Source organism: Neomonachus schauinslandi, chromosome 8, assembly GCF_002201575.2.
Source record: "Neomonachus schauinslandi chromosome 8, ASM220157v2, whole genome shotgun sequence".
NCBI classification, from domain to species: domain Eukaryota; kingdom Metazoa; phylum Chordata; class Mammalia; order Carnivora; family Phocidae; genus Neomonachus; species Neomonachus schauinslandi.
In genome coordinates, this window is record NC_058410.1 from 43127698 (window position 1) to 43142785 (window position 15088).

A 15088-nucleotide genomic window follows, 5' to 3' on the forward strand; every position below is an offset into this window, starting at 1 on the left:
GGCAGTTTGCTACTGGCCTGGTAGTTGGTAGAACTGCAAAATCCCCAGCCGCACCCAGACCTATAGAAACAGAATCTACATTTAGCAAGACGACCTGGGATTTGCATGCACCTTAAAGTTTGAGAAGCACTTTCATAATTTATAATAGTGATTCTCAAAGTGAGAAATGAAAATTCTCAAACCCTCCTCCACCCAGACTGCAGAGGTCAAAAACTTGGAGATTAGAAACAGTCTAAGCCTACTCATATTGCAAAAGAATAAAAAAGCTTGTTCTGAGGAGAATGCTAAGTGTATGGCTGAGCAACCACTTGATAAAGAGATCATAGATGTGGCTCATGGATTTAATTGGTCATCTCAGCAGAAGCAAGGAATAAAGATGGGATTATACCAGCAGAGATACTGCCAGTTTGGACCAAAAGGGGCAGAGAAAGTGGAACAGAATGAAGAAAGGCTGTTCAGACTTCTTGGATTCTATAGGATGGAACCATAGAGCTATTCAGCTGTAGACATACTTTATCCTTTGAGAAAAGAGAAAAAGGGTCCCAAAGGTGATTCAGATATCATCAGGGTCACTAACTCAATTTCAACAAGTCAGATGGTCTCTGCCTGACATGAGGATGTGACCCCTGATTAGGGTCCGGAAGGCAGGGCATCAAACTGGAGAGAAATATTCTTGAGATTTAAGATCTAATAGAATTTGCCCTATGAGGTTTTGGACTTGCTTGGGATCCATCATCCTTTCCTTCTTTTTCTCCTTTTTGGAATGAGAATGTCTATCCTATGCCTGTCCCATCACCATACTTTGGAAGGACATAACTTGTCTGGTTTCACAGGTTCACAGTGAGAAAGAGGAATTCTGCCTCAGGATGAATCATACCTCACATCTCACCCATATCTGATATAGATGATATTTAGGTGAGACTTCAGACTTTAGACTTTGGAGTTGATGCTGGAATGAATTAAGACTTTGAGGGCTGTTGGGATGGAATAAGTATGTTTTGCATGTAATAAGGACATGAATTTTGGGGTACCAGGGGAAAAATGCTACGGACTGAATTGTGTCCCCCAAATTCATTTGTCGAAGTCAGTCAGTGTGACTGTATTTGGAGATAGGGTCTTTCAGAGGTACTTAAATTAAATGAGGTCTTAAAAGTGGGGCCCTAATCTAATAGCATTTGTGGTCAGAGGGAGAGATCCCCCCTCTACGTGTATCTGCACCAAGTAAAAACCATGTAAGAACACGATGAACATTCAGCTGTCTGAAAGCTAGGAAGAGGGCTGTCACCAGGAATTGAATCAGCCAACACCTTGATCTTGGACTTTCCAGTCTCCAGAATTGTGAGAGGTAAATAAAAGTCTGTGTATAAGCCATCCAGTCTATGGAATTTTGTCATAGCATCCTGAGCAGACTAAGAAAGCAATCACGAAGAAGATATGATGAGATGTGAAAGATGAGTAGGAGTTAACTATGTGAAGGGAATAGGGAAAGAAGAGAGTTCCAGAGGGAGGGAACAGCATATGCAGAGGCCCGCTGGTAGGAAGCAGCAAGGCACATTCCCAGGGACTAAAAGAAAGAGGATTTAGCTGGGTAGTGGGGCAGTGTGCAACATGATCAAATTTTCTTTTAAGATTTTATTTATTTATTTAGAATGTGTGCATACAAGGGGGTGGAGGGGTAGAGGGAGAGGGAGAAAGAGAAGCTGACTCTGCTTTGAACATGAAACCAACACAGGGCTTGATCCCACAGCCCCCAAGATCATGACCTGAGCTGAAATCAAGTTAGACACCCAACCGACTGAGCCACCCAGGCTCCCCACATGATCAGATTTTACAGTTAGAAAAGAATGGGTTAGAGGAGGGGGAAAGTTCTGGGAGACCAAGTAGGTTGTTATAGTCCCAGTGAGATATAGTGGTAGCTTAGGCTAGGGTGTTGATGTTGATGGTGATAAAGCTGGAGAGATGTAGATAGACTCAAGGGATATTTGGGAAGGAAAATCAATAAAATTTAGTGGTGGATTAGATGTGGAGTGGAGGGAGAGGGATTGTCAAACATGTACCCTGGATTTTTTACTTGTTCAACTAGATAAATGATGTTGCCATTCACTGAGCATTTAAGTCCTGTGTCTATTAAGATACAACCAACATATGAAAGTTATATAAGTGAACTCTGACTATGTAAGTGCAAAGAAATGGAGAAGAAATGCTGTTATGAACTCACCAAATCAAAGGCTGCTGGAGCACAAGACCCGGAAACCAGACAGGAATCAAACCAGGTCCCGAAGTCCAGGAATCAGTGGTAATAAGAAATGTCTTTTGACAAGAATCATCTGGCCAGAATACCCCTGACATTGTAAGAATCATGCCACCATAACCAAACATGAATCCTCATCCTATTTTCATGTATGTGCTCCATTTTCAAATTTACACTCCAAGGTAGCAGTGTCTAATTCACTAAGTCATATGCCTAAGTTTGGTCTTCCAAGAGCAGGGAAAGAGAGGAACTGACATCTTCAATGTTATTAGTGGGAGGTGGAGCACTTATCCTTCCCAAGACTGTATTCTCTGAGGACTGCCCCAATAGGAATGTGGTAAAATACTAGGAAGTCAGAAATAAACTAAAAAATGTACACAATGGTCCACATCTTTGGCAGACCAACATTCACTCATATACTACTTCCCAAAATTACACTTCCCAAAGACTGTTCCTCCTAACATAATGTAGGTGTTACTTATGCCACAAACACACTTCTTTTCCAAATGAAGATAATCCCAAGTCTCTCATTACTCTATCCAGTTATAAGTCTATGAACTCCAGGTAATGTCTTTTCCTCCTCTAGTTTCATTGTGATATATATATCTTTACCCTGAAAGCTAAATTTTAGGATTAACCATTGATAAGCCATATATATTATACTCTAGTATAGCGTATAGGGAAAAGAACTCTTCGCCAGACCAGTAGTTTTTGGCTGGAGAAATAAAATGTGATCTTAAGGGACTGTTCTTCTATTTGAACCCCAAGGATTCTGTGACGGATTAGTCAATTGGCAAAGACTCCTATAGTCACCCCCATTTCACACCTTGCTGCCATTATAGTAACAGGCCCATCATTCCTCCAGTGGTGAGTGACCTGTCTGGCTTCTACCATCTTAGGGACTCACTGTTCCTACTGAAATCAGGAAACCCATTTTTATTTTACCTTCTCCCACAGCCTCTGAAGAACAGCCACTTACACCCCTTTTGTAATATGCCAGAGCTTCAATCACAACAGATGTCTCCAAACCCTAGTAAGTGGAATGTCTTCTAGGACTGCTTGAGGAATGTACTTAATGGCCAGGTGAACAGGACACCTATGATAAATCAAACCCAGTATTCCAATCTCCCAACTATTTGAATTATTTTCTCTACATTATTCTAAGACATTTCTGACATCTCAAGTTCATTTGTAAGTCTAGTTTAGTGTTACCCAGGCCAACTTCTTTCCATCACACAGTATCAGGAATTAGGAATTTCCTAAAAATGAACTCATATCAATAACTATATTCAGCCTAATCTAAAATTGTTCCTCCATCTTTGGTCATATACACTAAAATTCTATTATTATATGTGTTCTCCAAATTACTGCTGATGTGATTTGGTAAAGTCCTCCAATATTTTGATGTCTAAGCCTTCTCTTTCTGGATTTCACTTTTATAATTGGTGTCCTGGGGCTTTCTGTGTTCTAACTCTGAATACAAGTCTGCAAATAATTCTGATTCCGTCTAGCAGCGTAACGGTCTCATTTGAGGGAATAATAGTCACATGTTGATTCCATAAACTCTATGCATCCTTCTAATAAATCCTTCCCTTGCCCTTTTATTGCTGGCTGAAGGAGACCAGTAATGCTTTCTGTTATTTGCAGTCAAAAGCATCTTATAAAATCAAAGAATTTAGAACCAGCAAGTAGGGTGTTACGGAAAAGCATGAAAGCGTCCTTGATGTTATAGGAAGATAATTTGGAAGTTCATGGTATACAATGACCAAAAAGTAATTAAATTATCATCTTTGGTCACCTGCACTCTGGTACCCGATAGGGGTAAAACCTGAGGGGACATTGCTGCCACCACCAGTGAAGGATTTGACCAGGTCAGTGACTATGGGTAGAAGTTAGTGTTGTTAATAGTGTTAGAAATCTTTAAAAAGGAGAATTGAATTCAAATACCTAAATGTTTGTGCCACAGTATGAACTAAAACCTGGGAACATCTAGTGACTGTTCTGGAAGTGACTATTCCCATTCTGACTGAAAAAACAGTTCATCTCTGGCAAAACCTCAGCCAAAATCAGACTTTCACCCCTCCCAGCATGAATTCTTTTGGGGTTGTCACAGTTTAATGTCCATCTATCTAGTTCTCACATGACAATAAGATTGTGAACAAGTGGTACCAAAAGGATTTGGATGAGGGCATAGGGAAACACCCCTCAGACCCCTCCCAAGTAAGTACCCTTGTCTTCAAAAGCAATCCCTACTTTTCAGACCAGTCAGGCTTGGGAAATCAACAAGAACTGAGGTCATTCTGGAGGTCTCAGAGCCACAGGGGATCATAAACATATTTTAGGAGGAATATTCTGGCCAGAACATCAAAACCACTGCAGCAGAATACCATTATTGCCATCTAAGCTTGGAATAAAAAAAAAAAAAATCGTAACATAATGTAGGTGTTACTTATTAGTTACACAATCAGTTAACAATCGGTTTCAAGTAACTGATTGAAAGGCAAAGAAGCAGTAGGAAAAGCCTTGATCAGGTGCTATGAACTGGTTGCCTTGACATTGGAGAGGATGAGGACCAGGCTCTTCTAGATTCAGCAGTGGGAGGTTGAGAATTTCCTCTTCTCAAGACTGAGGAGTCTCACCAAAACTGGAAAGGCAATGTTGGAAGGAAGAGAGTCTAAGAAAAGAGGCAGATGTCAATTAGAGATATGTTGAGATTGAAATGTTTCGAGACATATGAAAAAGAAGCAGGGAACTAGGTCTACAGATCTAAAACCTGTGAGAGGCCTGGACCAGAAGTATTAATTTGAAAATATCTTGTATATTGGGACGCCTGAGTGGCTCAGTCGGTTAAGGGTCTGCCTTTGGCTCAGGTCATGATCTCAGGGTCCTGGGATCCAGCCCCCCCATCCGGCTTTCTGCTCAGCAGGGGCCCTGCTTCTCCCTTTCCCTCTGCCCTTCCTTCCACCCCTGATCGTGCTCTCTCTCTCTCTCTCAATCTCTCTCTAACTCTTGCACTCTCATGTACTCTCTCTCTCAAATAAATAAATAAAATCTTTAAAAAAAATATCTTGCATATGTATGTTAAATGAAACAATGATTCTGAATGACATGCATTAGGAAGACAATGAAGATTAAGAAGATATAAAGTTCCAGGGGTGCCTGGGTGGCTCAGTTGGTTAAGCGACTGCCTTCGGCTCAGGTCATGGTCCTGGAGTCCTGGGATCGAGCCTCGCATCGGGCTCCCTGCTCGGCGGGGAGTCTGCTTCTCCCTCTGACCCTCCTCCCTCTCATGCTCTCTGTCTCTCATTCTCTCTCTCTCAAATAAATAAATAAAATCTTAAAAAAAAAAAAAGAAGATATAAAATTCCAGTACTGAGCCTTAAGGACATGCCTACATTTAAAGGTCAAGAAGAGGATGAATAAGCAAGAAACAAAAGAATTGATCAGAGATATTGAAAACCAAGAGATTGTTGTGTCACAGAAATCAAGGGAAGAATGTTTCAAAAAGCAAGGAATGATAAACATCGGCGAATGCTACTAAGAGGTGAAGTCAAATGAAAATTTAAAATTATCTCAGGAATTTGTGATGTGGAGGACATCGGTGACCTTCAGTAGAGCTTGTTTTCATGGTGTGACAAGGCTAGAAGCCAGACTGGAGTAGGTTGAGCAATGAGTGGGAGGTGAGGAATTGTAGACAGCTGGTGTCATTAACAACTACTTGAAGAAATGTGGCTGCAAAGAGAGAGTAGGACAGGGCAGTACCTGAAGGGAGGGGAGGGTTTTGTTTTTTGTGGGGGTTTTTGGGTCTGTTTAGTTGAAGAAACTTTTGTGCTTAAAATCAAAAAGGAAGAATATAGAAGGCAAGATCTAATACACACAAGAGAAATAATAAATAGTATAATGTTACAGAGAAAGTGAGAGGCTTTGAAGTCCAAAGCACAGGTGGCGGGTTAGTCTCAGCCTGGAGGAGATAGTCCCTCTATTGTAATGAGGGGGGAGACCCTGTGCAGAAATGTATATTTTGAGTTTGAAATAGAAAAGATAAGGGAGTTCTCAAAAGTTGCCTGCTATTTTCTCTGTAAAGGAAGAATAGCATCTGCTGAGCATGAAGGTGCTAGAGTTGAGTTTTTCAGCCTCCACATTATTGACATTTTGGACCAGACAGTTCTGTATTATATAGGTCTTTCCTGTGTATTATTGGATTTTGAGCAGCACTACCCCACCCCTGTCCTTCCAGCTGTGACAATCCAAACTGTCTTCAGACATTGCCAAATGTCTGCTAGGGGCTGGGATTGGGGGCAAAATCGTCCCTGGTTGGGAATTACCAGGCTAGAGAGAGTAGGAGAGAATGGGGAAGGTCTGAAAGTGTTGTGTTGGGTGGGAGAGTAAATTAACCAAATAGATGCGGGAGGCTCGAAGGGCAGTCCTGAGGCCCACTTGAAGTTGGATATGGATTCTGGTGCAATCAATCTGCCATACTGTACTTTTTCTACCAAGGCCTGGCAGCTGGGGCATAGGCACTGAAAAAGTAGATGTTTGTGTTCCTCAGGGATCGAGGTTTTTGCCAGAGAAATGTGACAAAAAGACAGAGGGACAAAAAGTTTAGGATATTGGCAAAATATTTATCGAAATTATGAATCACAGAATCTAAGCAGGTGGGGGGGGCAAAGGGCAAATGAAAAATTATCTTTTTAAAGAAGAATGTTGTAGGGGCACCTGGGTTGCTCAGTTTGTTAAGTGTCTGCCTTCGGCTCAGGCCATGATCTCAGGGTCCTAGAATCGAGTCCTTCATCGGGCTCCCTGTTCAGTGGGGAGCCTGCTTCTCCCTCTCCATCTGCCTCTGCCCCCCCACTTGTTCTCTCTCTCTCTCAAATAAATAAAATCTTAAAAAAAAAAAAAAAAGAATGCTGTAATAAGTTTAGGAGCTAGAAATGAAGTTTTGGCCTAAACATCTTTGAGATACACAGACACACAGATGCACATGTACACACACACACACACACCCCACACACATTTATTTCAAAAACAGTTTTACATCATCACTTCTTCCTGTACTAAATGAAGGAAATGAGAATAAATAAAAATAATGAGTTCCATTTACTTTGTATCCCAATTTCAACACATTGTTTCTGTGTTCAGTTTCTCCTGAACTAGATCTGAAAGCTGCTGCAATTTTACATTTGCATTTCAAATTTCCAAGTCCCTTATTTGGCTACAGGTAATGCATAAAACAGGGAGGCACTTAGGAAATGACAAAGGACTCTGTCTTTCCTTAAGATTGGTCACCAAAATGTCTTGAAAGGCAGTTGCAGAGTAGTGCCCAGAATTGCATCTTTATTTTTTAGAGAGATCAGTAACACTGAAGAAGGAAATTAATGACAACAAAGTCTACTTTGAGAGGTGGAAAGAACCAATGAGCTAGTTTCTTTTAACCATAGATAGCATGAGAGGGGTAAGGCAAAACAAAACAACAGCCAAAAAAAAAAAAAAAAAAGCCAGCAACCCTGTTTTAAATTGAACTAAAAACTTCCAAACAAAGAGGAAAGCAAATCATAACCAAAACTGGAAAGTAACTACATCTTCTAATCAACCAAACAGGGTTTGGATAATTTGAATCTATGAAGAAGAGTAGAAGAGGCAGCCAATGCTGAGAAAAGTCCTCTTTGACTAGTTCAGATAATCCCTTCCACATGCCAAATTTCTGTAGCTTGAAAAAGAAATTGCACCTGAATGTTTAGCTATTTTACATTTATGTGTTTAAAAATTTTTTGCCTTTATGTGTATGTTTTTTAATGATGAGGAAGATATAAAATATACTAAATATGATTGTCTATGAGGAGGGAAGAATTGGTTTCTTTTTTTCCTTCGTTTTTTTTCCCCAGATTTTTACAAAAACACATCTCTGTACTAAATTAAAAGTTACCGCATTTTGATGATTTGGCATCAAGAAAAAGTAAAGAAATAGGTGGTCAGCATAAACAGAAAACTGTAGTGACCAGAAAGAGAGAATCAGTGATAAAACCTCTTCCATTTCCCATTTGTTTCCATGTTTTTAAATGAGAAAATTTAGGGCTTTAACAAAAGCATTACACATCTGCCTTCAAGGTCAAGTGGGAAAGAGATATATCACTCACCACAAATAAAGTTTTTAAAGGCAGGACAGAGGAGAAGGGAGGCAAACCAGAAAAAAAAAAAATGTGTATTTGAACATCCTGAAAGAGAGCATAACTCTGCCGCCTTATGCAAAATGTACACACTGTCGTTGCAAGAATTTTCAGTTTTCTTCTTTTTGTTGGTCCATATCTCCTAAATTTTCTATAGTAAATATGTATTATATTTGTGATAAGAATATAAAATTGTAGAAATACAAAAGACAAAATCAATTAAAGAGGAAAAAATGTAAGTTTAATGGGAGTATGAATACTATAAGAAAGGAGAAAAATAGAAAATTTCTCAGGATGTTCTGGTTTTTATTATTTCTTGAAGGCATGCAGGATAATGGTTTTTATTTTGGTAGGATTAACTGAACATAGAATAGTCATATATAGATTCTGCTATGAATTTGATAATATGTCCTATTAAATATCCATAATTTCTTTACAAAATAGAATAGTCAATTCTTCAAAATATTTTTCATTTAAAGATATTGGTGATGACAGGTAGGTAGATAGAATAGATAGATACAAATTCTATCTCTCTGGTCTTCCCAGTGATTATTGTATTAGAATTCTGATACTAGGTTCTTCAAGTACTTAATAATAATTAACTAATATTAATAAAATACTATTATATTAATAATTAATATTATTTTAATACACATATTTTATTGAATTTAATTAATATAATGTAATATTGAATTAATAACAAATATTTAACTAATATGACATAATAATTAATATTATTGATTATTAATAGTTGTTATAATACCTTATACTTGTAGAGCATTTTCTGATATGCATACAACATATAATGTGATCTTCACAACAGCCCTTTCAATTAGGAGTCCGCATGATTTTACAGAAGAAATTGAGGCTCAATGTTTAATCCACAGAAATGAGAGCTAGTTTTAAAAATAGATCTTCTGATTTTTAATCTAACTCTGCTGCCCCTGCATCATTTTGCTTAGTTTAAGCTGCCTACTCTGAGCAAGTTAATTTCTCCTGGAAACATTTTGTTCACTATAGTGCTGTGAGGTGCAGTTAACTTAATAGTAACTTTCCACACATCAAAAAATATGAATGCTATTACTTGTCTATGTTTTACTTAATAGGAAAGAGTGTGGAGTATAGAAGTGATTCATAACTTAAAAACATTCCCTTGGTTTGACTTCTCAATAAAAGTATGTATTTCTCAAGCTGAGAAATTCTAGTGTTTTCCTCTGTCATCTTGAAAATGTTTCTTGACTTTATACTCTCTACTTCCTACTTTTCAAGCTTAAATATTTAATAATACAATTTAGTATGATGTCAGCTTTATTTATTTATTTATTTATTGCTTTAAGACATTCCATGGTTCTTGAGAAAGATTTTTTGTAAACTAGTTCTGAGGAAAACATTCTCTTTGTAATAGCTTTATTCAAATATAATTCACATACCATAAAAATCACCCAGAGTGTATAATTCAATATTTTTTAACATATTTACAGAGCCATGCAACTGTCATGACAATTAATTTTAGAACATTTTTATCATCCCCCAAAAGAAATCTTGTACCCTTTAGTTGTGACCTTCCACTCCCCCAGCACCCTAGCTCAAGACAATCACTAATTTACTTTCTGTCCCTATAGATTACCTATTCTAGACATTTCTATAAATGGAACCATAGCATATGCAGTCTGCAGTCTTTAACTTAGCATAAAGTTTTCAAGGTTCTTCCATGTTGCAGTTTGTGTCAGTACTTCATTCCTTTTTATTGCTAAATCATATTTCATTGTATGGATATACCATATTTTATCAGTTGATGGACATTTATTTTGTTTCTACCCTTGGCTATTATAAATAATGCTATGTATTATGAATAGTGTTATATGAACAGTCATGGACAGATTTTTATGCACACAGATATTTTCACTTCTCTTGGGTATATACTTAGCACTGGAATTGCTGGTTCATTTGGTAACTCTATATTTACCCTTTTAAAAAACTGCCAGACTATTTTCCAAAGCAGCTGCACCATTTTCATTCCACCAGCCGTGTATGTGAATTTAAAACACTTTTTTCAAGGAGAGGGAAATTATGATGCTATATACACTTAATAAAATGTGCTTAATGGGGGGGCGTCTGGGTGGCTCAGTCGTTAAGCATCTGCCTTCGACTCAGGTCGTGATCCCAGGGTGCTGGGATCGAGCCCCACATCAGGCTCCTTGCTCTGCGGGGGGGCCTGCTTCTCCCTCTCCCACTCCCCCTGCTTGTGTTCCCTCTCTCGCTGTCTCTCTCTGTCAAATAAATAAATAAAATCTTAAAAAAAATTTTTTTAATGTACTTAGTGGAACATTATATATAGCCTATTAGTTAATTGAAAAAGTTTTACAAATTTACATTTCCTAACTTTATTCTTACAGTAATTTATTCTACCTTATGAACACCTATGAAATAAATGAAATTAGCTCTAGGATTACTTAAGTAAACTAAATTCCTTATAATGGCTACTTACTTTTAAGAATATTGAAATTAAATTCTTGATAGAGATATATGTGGATTTTATTTATTTTTTTAAAAAGATTTTATTTATTTATTTGACAGAGAGATAGAGAGAGAGCACAAGTGGGCAGAGTGGCAGGCAGAGGGAGAGGGAGAAGCAGGCTCTCCGATGAGCAGGGAGCCCGATGCGGGGTTTGATCCCAGGACCCTGGGATCATGACCTGAGCCGAAGGCAGCTGCTTAACCAACTGAGCCACCCAGGCACCCCAGAGATATATGTGGATTTTAATATTGAGACTATAAAATGGGCTCTCTTTGTCGCATCTACTACGAGAATAAAGACCATTCTCAGCAATTAGACTGTTGACATTCCAGAAAATGTTGACATCACTCTGAAGAGATGCACTGTTATCGTGAAGGGCCCTGGAGGAACTCTGCAAAGGGACTCCAGTCACATCAATGTAGAACTCAGTCTCCTTGGAAAGATAAAGAAGAGGCTCCAAGTTGACAAATGGTGGGAAATAGAAAAGAACTGGCTACTGTTCACACTATCTGTAGTCATATACAGAACATGGCCAAGGGTGTTACACTGGGCTCCCGTTACAAGATGAGGTTTGTGTGTGCTCACTTCCCCATCAATGTTGTTACTCAGGAGAATGGTTCTCTTGTTGAAATCCAAGATTTCTTGGGTGAAAAATACATCCACAGGGTTCGGATGAAGCCAGGTGTTGCTTGTTCAGTATCTCAAGCCCAGAAAGATGAGTTTAATGCTTGAAGGGAATGACATTGAACTTGTATCAAACTCAGCTGCTTTGATTCAGCTAGCCACAACAGTTAAAAACAAGGATATCAGAAATTTTGGGGATGGTGTCTTTGTTTCTGAAAAAGGAACAGTTCAGTAGGCTGAGGAGTAAGATCTAAGTTATCCAGCTATGGAAACAGCAAGATGCCGGATGATTTTTCAGACTTATTTGTGATATTTTAAAGATGCAATAACAGCTGTATTGATTTGGGGCTTTTTCTTAAACCAATATTCTTTCCAACTATTTGGCAACTAAACCATTCAGAAGTAAATTGTAGTGTGCCAAGAACAGTAACAGAAAGAAGAGAACAGGAGTCTTTTCTAGTAAAACTTCATGAGAGAAGTGGTTTGAATTTAGTTTTTTGAAGGAATTATTAAGGGTATTTCAGCAAGAGGAATATGGTACCAGTAATAGGCCACACCATGTGGCTGATCACCATTGGATGAGGAACTTTTGGGGGCGGTCCTAAAGGTGTCTAACTTTGCAGAGTCATGGATTTGAATATTTGTGAGGTCAGTGTGTTTGAGTCACTTGTCTGGATACCAGTAACTTTTTGTGAAAAGGGAGCTAAGGAGAGGAACAAAGTGATAAGCCTTAGTAAGTTTAATTTGTGTTCAGGATCCTCTCAATCTTACTCTCTACCCGACCTCAGCTATTTATTCCCGTATGCTAGTCCTTGATATTTTTAGAAACTGATAACCTTTCCATAGTCTCCTAATTCCATGGGTCACATTCTAAATATGTTACCATGCTAGAGTAACTTATCAGGGTTCCCCTCTCCTCACCCCCACTTCCTGCAGTTTTCCCCATCTCACTTGATAGAAACTCCAACCTTCTGATTTCTCAGGCAAAATACAACATTCAACCTTGATTTCTCTTACACACTACACATTCAATCCATCAAAAAAGTGCAGGCTCTGCCTTCTAAGTAAACTATGTTTAAAGACTTAAAGAAATTAAGAAAAAGAGCAACCACATGGAATATATCGAAAGATCTTGGTTTAAAATGAACCAACTGGATTTTTTATTTTAAGGAGTTAATCTTTGGTTTGATGATAATGGTTAAGTTTTTAAGAAATATGAGTGAAATGGTCAACTATAGTTTGAAATATTAGAAGTGGGGTTGGGGAAGGCACTGGATGAGGTTGTGAGTGAAACAGATTACCTATAAATTGCTATTTGTTGAAACTGGGGAAAATAAAGAATATAAAATGTTTAAAAAGTTTAGGCACCTGATATTTCATTTCTTGTTCATTACTGTTCAATCTATGATAGTATCATAATAGTGGAAGACATAATACCCATTTAATATTTGGGAGAAACTGGAAAACCTAACAATCTCAGTGGATGTTCAAAAACTATTTATAATCTAAGAGCCAGTTTAAGTATCTCAAACTCAACACATTTTAAGCGTAGTAATTTGTAGAAACTCGATCTGCCAGTTCCAGACTATTAAGTCTAGCAGATATATGGGTCACAGGTTTGGAATTCTTCCCTTCACTTTTCCTATGTTAATTTCAACATGTCCCTCTCATTCCCACAGCCAAGACCAGTATTAATTGTACTAAATAAATAGACTACCAATTACACATTCAGTAGATGCAATTTGTTCAGGTACAATCTGCAACACAGATCTGCTTTTACCTTAGCCCATAATGAAGCTATATATTGCAGAAGAATTCTCCAAGTGAACTTGAAAAATAAGTTCAGTGGACAAAGAACCATAGGTGAATTCCTATCCATTTATAGAAACCCAGGGCTAAGACAAAGTTCTACCTTGAAGGACAATATGAAAGTCTGAATATGTAGTGCAAACAGCACAATTATTTTGCAATGAAATTGGGAAGCCAAATGCTGTCGTGTCATGGTTGTAGATCATTCCTCCAAAACCGGCACGGGCACATGTGGTTTCATTTCATTTTATTTCATGAAAAAATTTTCAGTTGGGCAGAATAATGTCTTATAACTCTTCTGAGTTTATTTGGTTTTTCTGGAAAAGTGTATGATCTTTTATGGGACAGAGAATGAAGTATGAAGAGGGAAACATTTTTTTAAGAAAAAGTGATTTTTTTTAAATGTATCTAATGAACTAAAAACTAAGGAAATATTTTATATTTTTCTCTGGTCATAGAAAGAAACTTTTTCCTTTCATTTCACTCAGTTGAAATAATATACTTGCCTCAAGTCATAAATTTCAAACATTTCAGATACAAGAGCTCCTAAAGGTCATTGTTGACATGGCTTGCCTAGCCTTTTTGCCCCGAATCCTTGGTTTCCTTATTCTTCAAGCACTGAGCAGTAATATCATTCTCCTCACTTTGAGACTTTGCCATCATAAACATTTTCTAAAGGCTTAAAGAACTATAAAGTTGGTTGGTTGGCAAATTTTTGGTCCTATTTATATAAAGAGTGGAGACACTCATAGGATCCGCTGCCTACCAAACCTGAGGCTGTTCCCCCAACACCTCTAATGGATATTACTTAAATGGAGGACAGAAGTTGAAAAGTGACAACCATGTGAAGAACCACATAATCCTAAACTTCTTGCTTACTACATTTTTCTGGTTCTTCCTTTTAAGAATCCTCTAGACACTGTTCTTTGACTACCCCAGACATTAATTCCTTTTATAGGGAAGGAGAAAAATTGAATTAAATTTCTCAAATGCCTATTGTGCCAAACACATTAGTTATATCATTTAATCTAAGAGCCATAGCAATGTTACTGATGAAGAATGAGAGATGTAGAAGATAGATAAATTATCACCCATGGTTACACAGCCAAGGACATACATGTCCTCTGTAATAAATCACTCTCTCATTCAAACTTTTGCCCACTTAACTCAGAAAAATCTCTCCCTGTACTTATCTCTTTCAGTCCTTTTGTTAATCAAGTCAAAACAAAACAAAACAAAAACATCATAAAAGTAATTCTGGTGATACACTTGAAACCAGAAGAAAACTTAACGTGATGAAGGAAAACTATACCTAAGAACTTCCATAAACCTTTCCGACCTTGAAAGTAGGTTTAGAATCTTTCTGAAATAATCATTCTATCTCCTTTTCTTTCAAATAAATGTTTGTCCTCAGGCTCCAACATTCAAGATAAATAAAACACTTTCTAATTTAATGCTACTTTGATTACTAGCATTGCAACCGTGTTTTTCCAACATTTCATTCTTCCTTCCCTAGAGTCTTAGATCTTTGTAGTGTAGACTACAACCCACAGCAGCATTTACAACTTTGTTTCTATGGAGAGAGGCACTCTGAAAGTTCCAAAGAGCTAATGTACAAATATTTGGTGGAACACAATGTTTTTAAGTTGGGGACTGCTAATACTTACGAAATGAGTGTTCAAAACAAAAACATATTTCAACAGAACATGCAAGGACAGAGGG

At 37.8% G+C, this 15088-nt stretch overlaps 1 pseudogene; it reads left to right on the forward strand.

The window, feature by feature from the left end:
- Positions 1-2208: 2208 nt before the first annotated feature.
- Positions 2209-11792, forward strand: LOC110583275 (annotated as a pseudogene).
- Positions 11793-15088: the final 3296 nt, after the last annotated feature.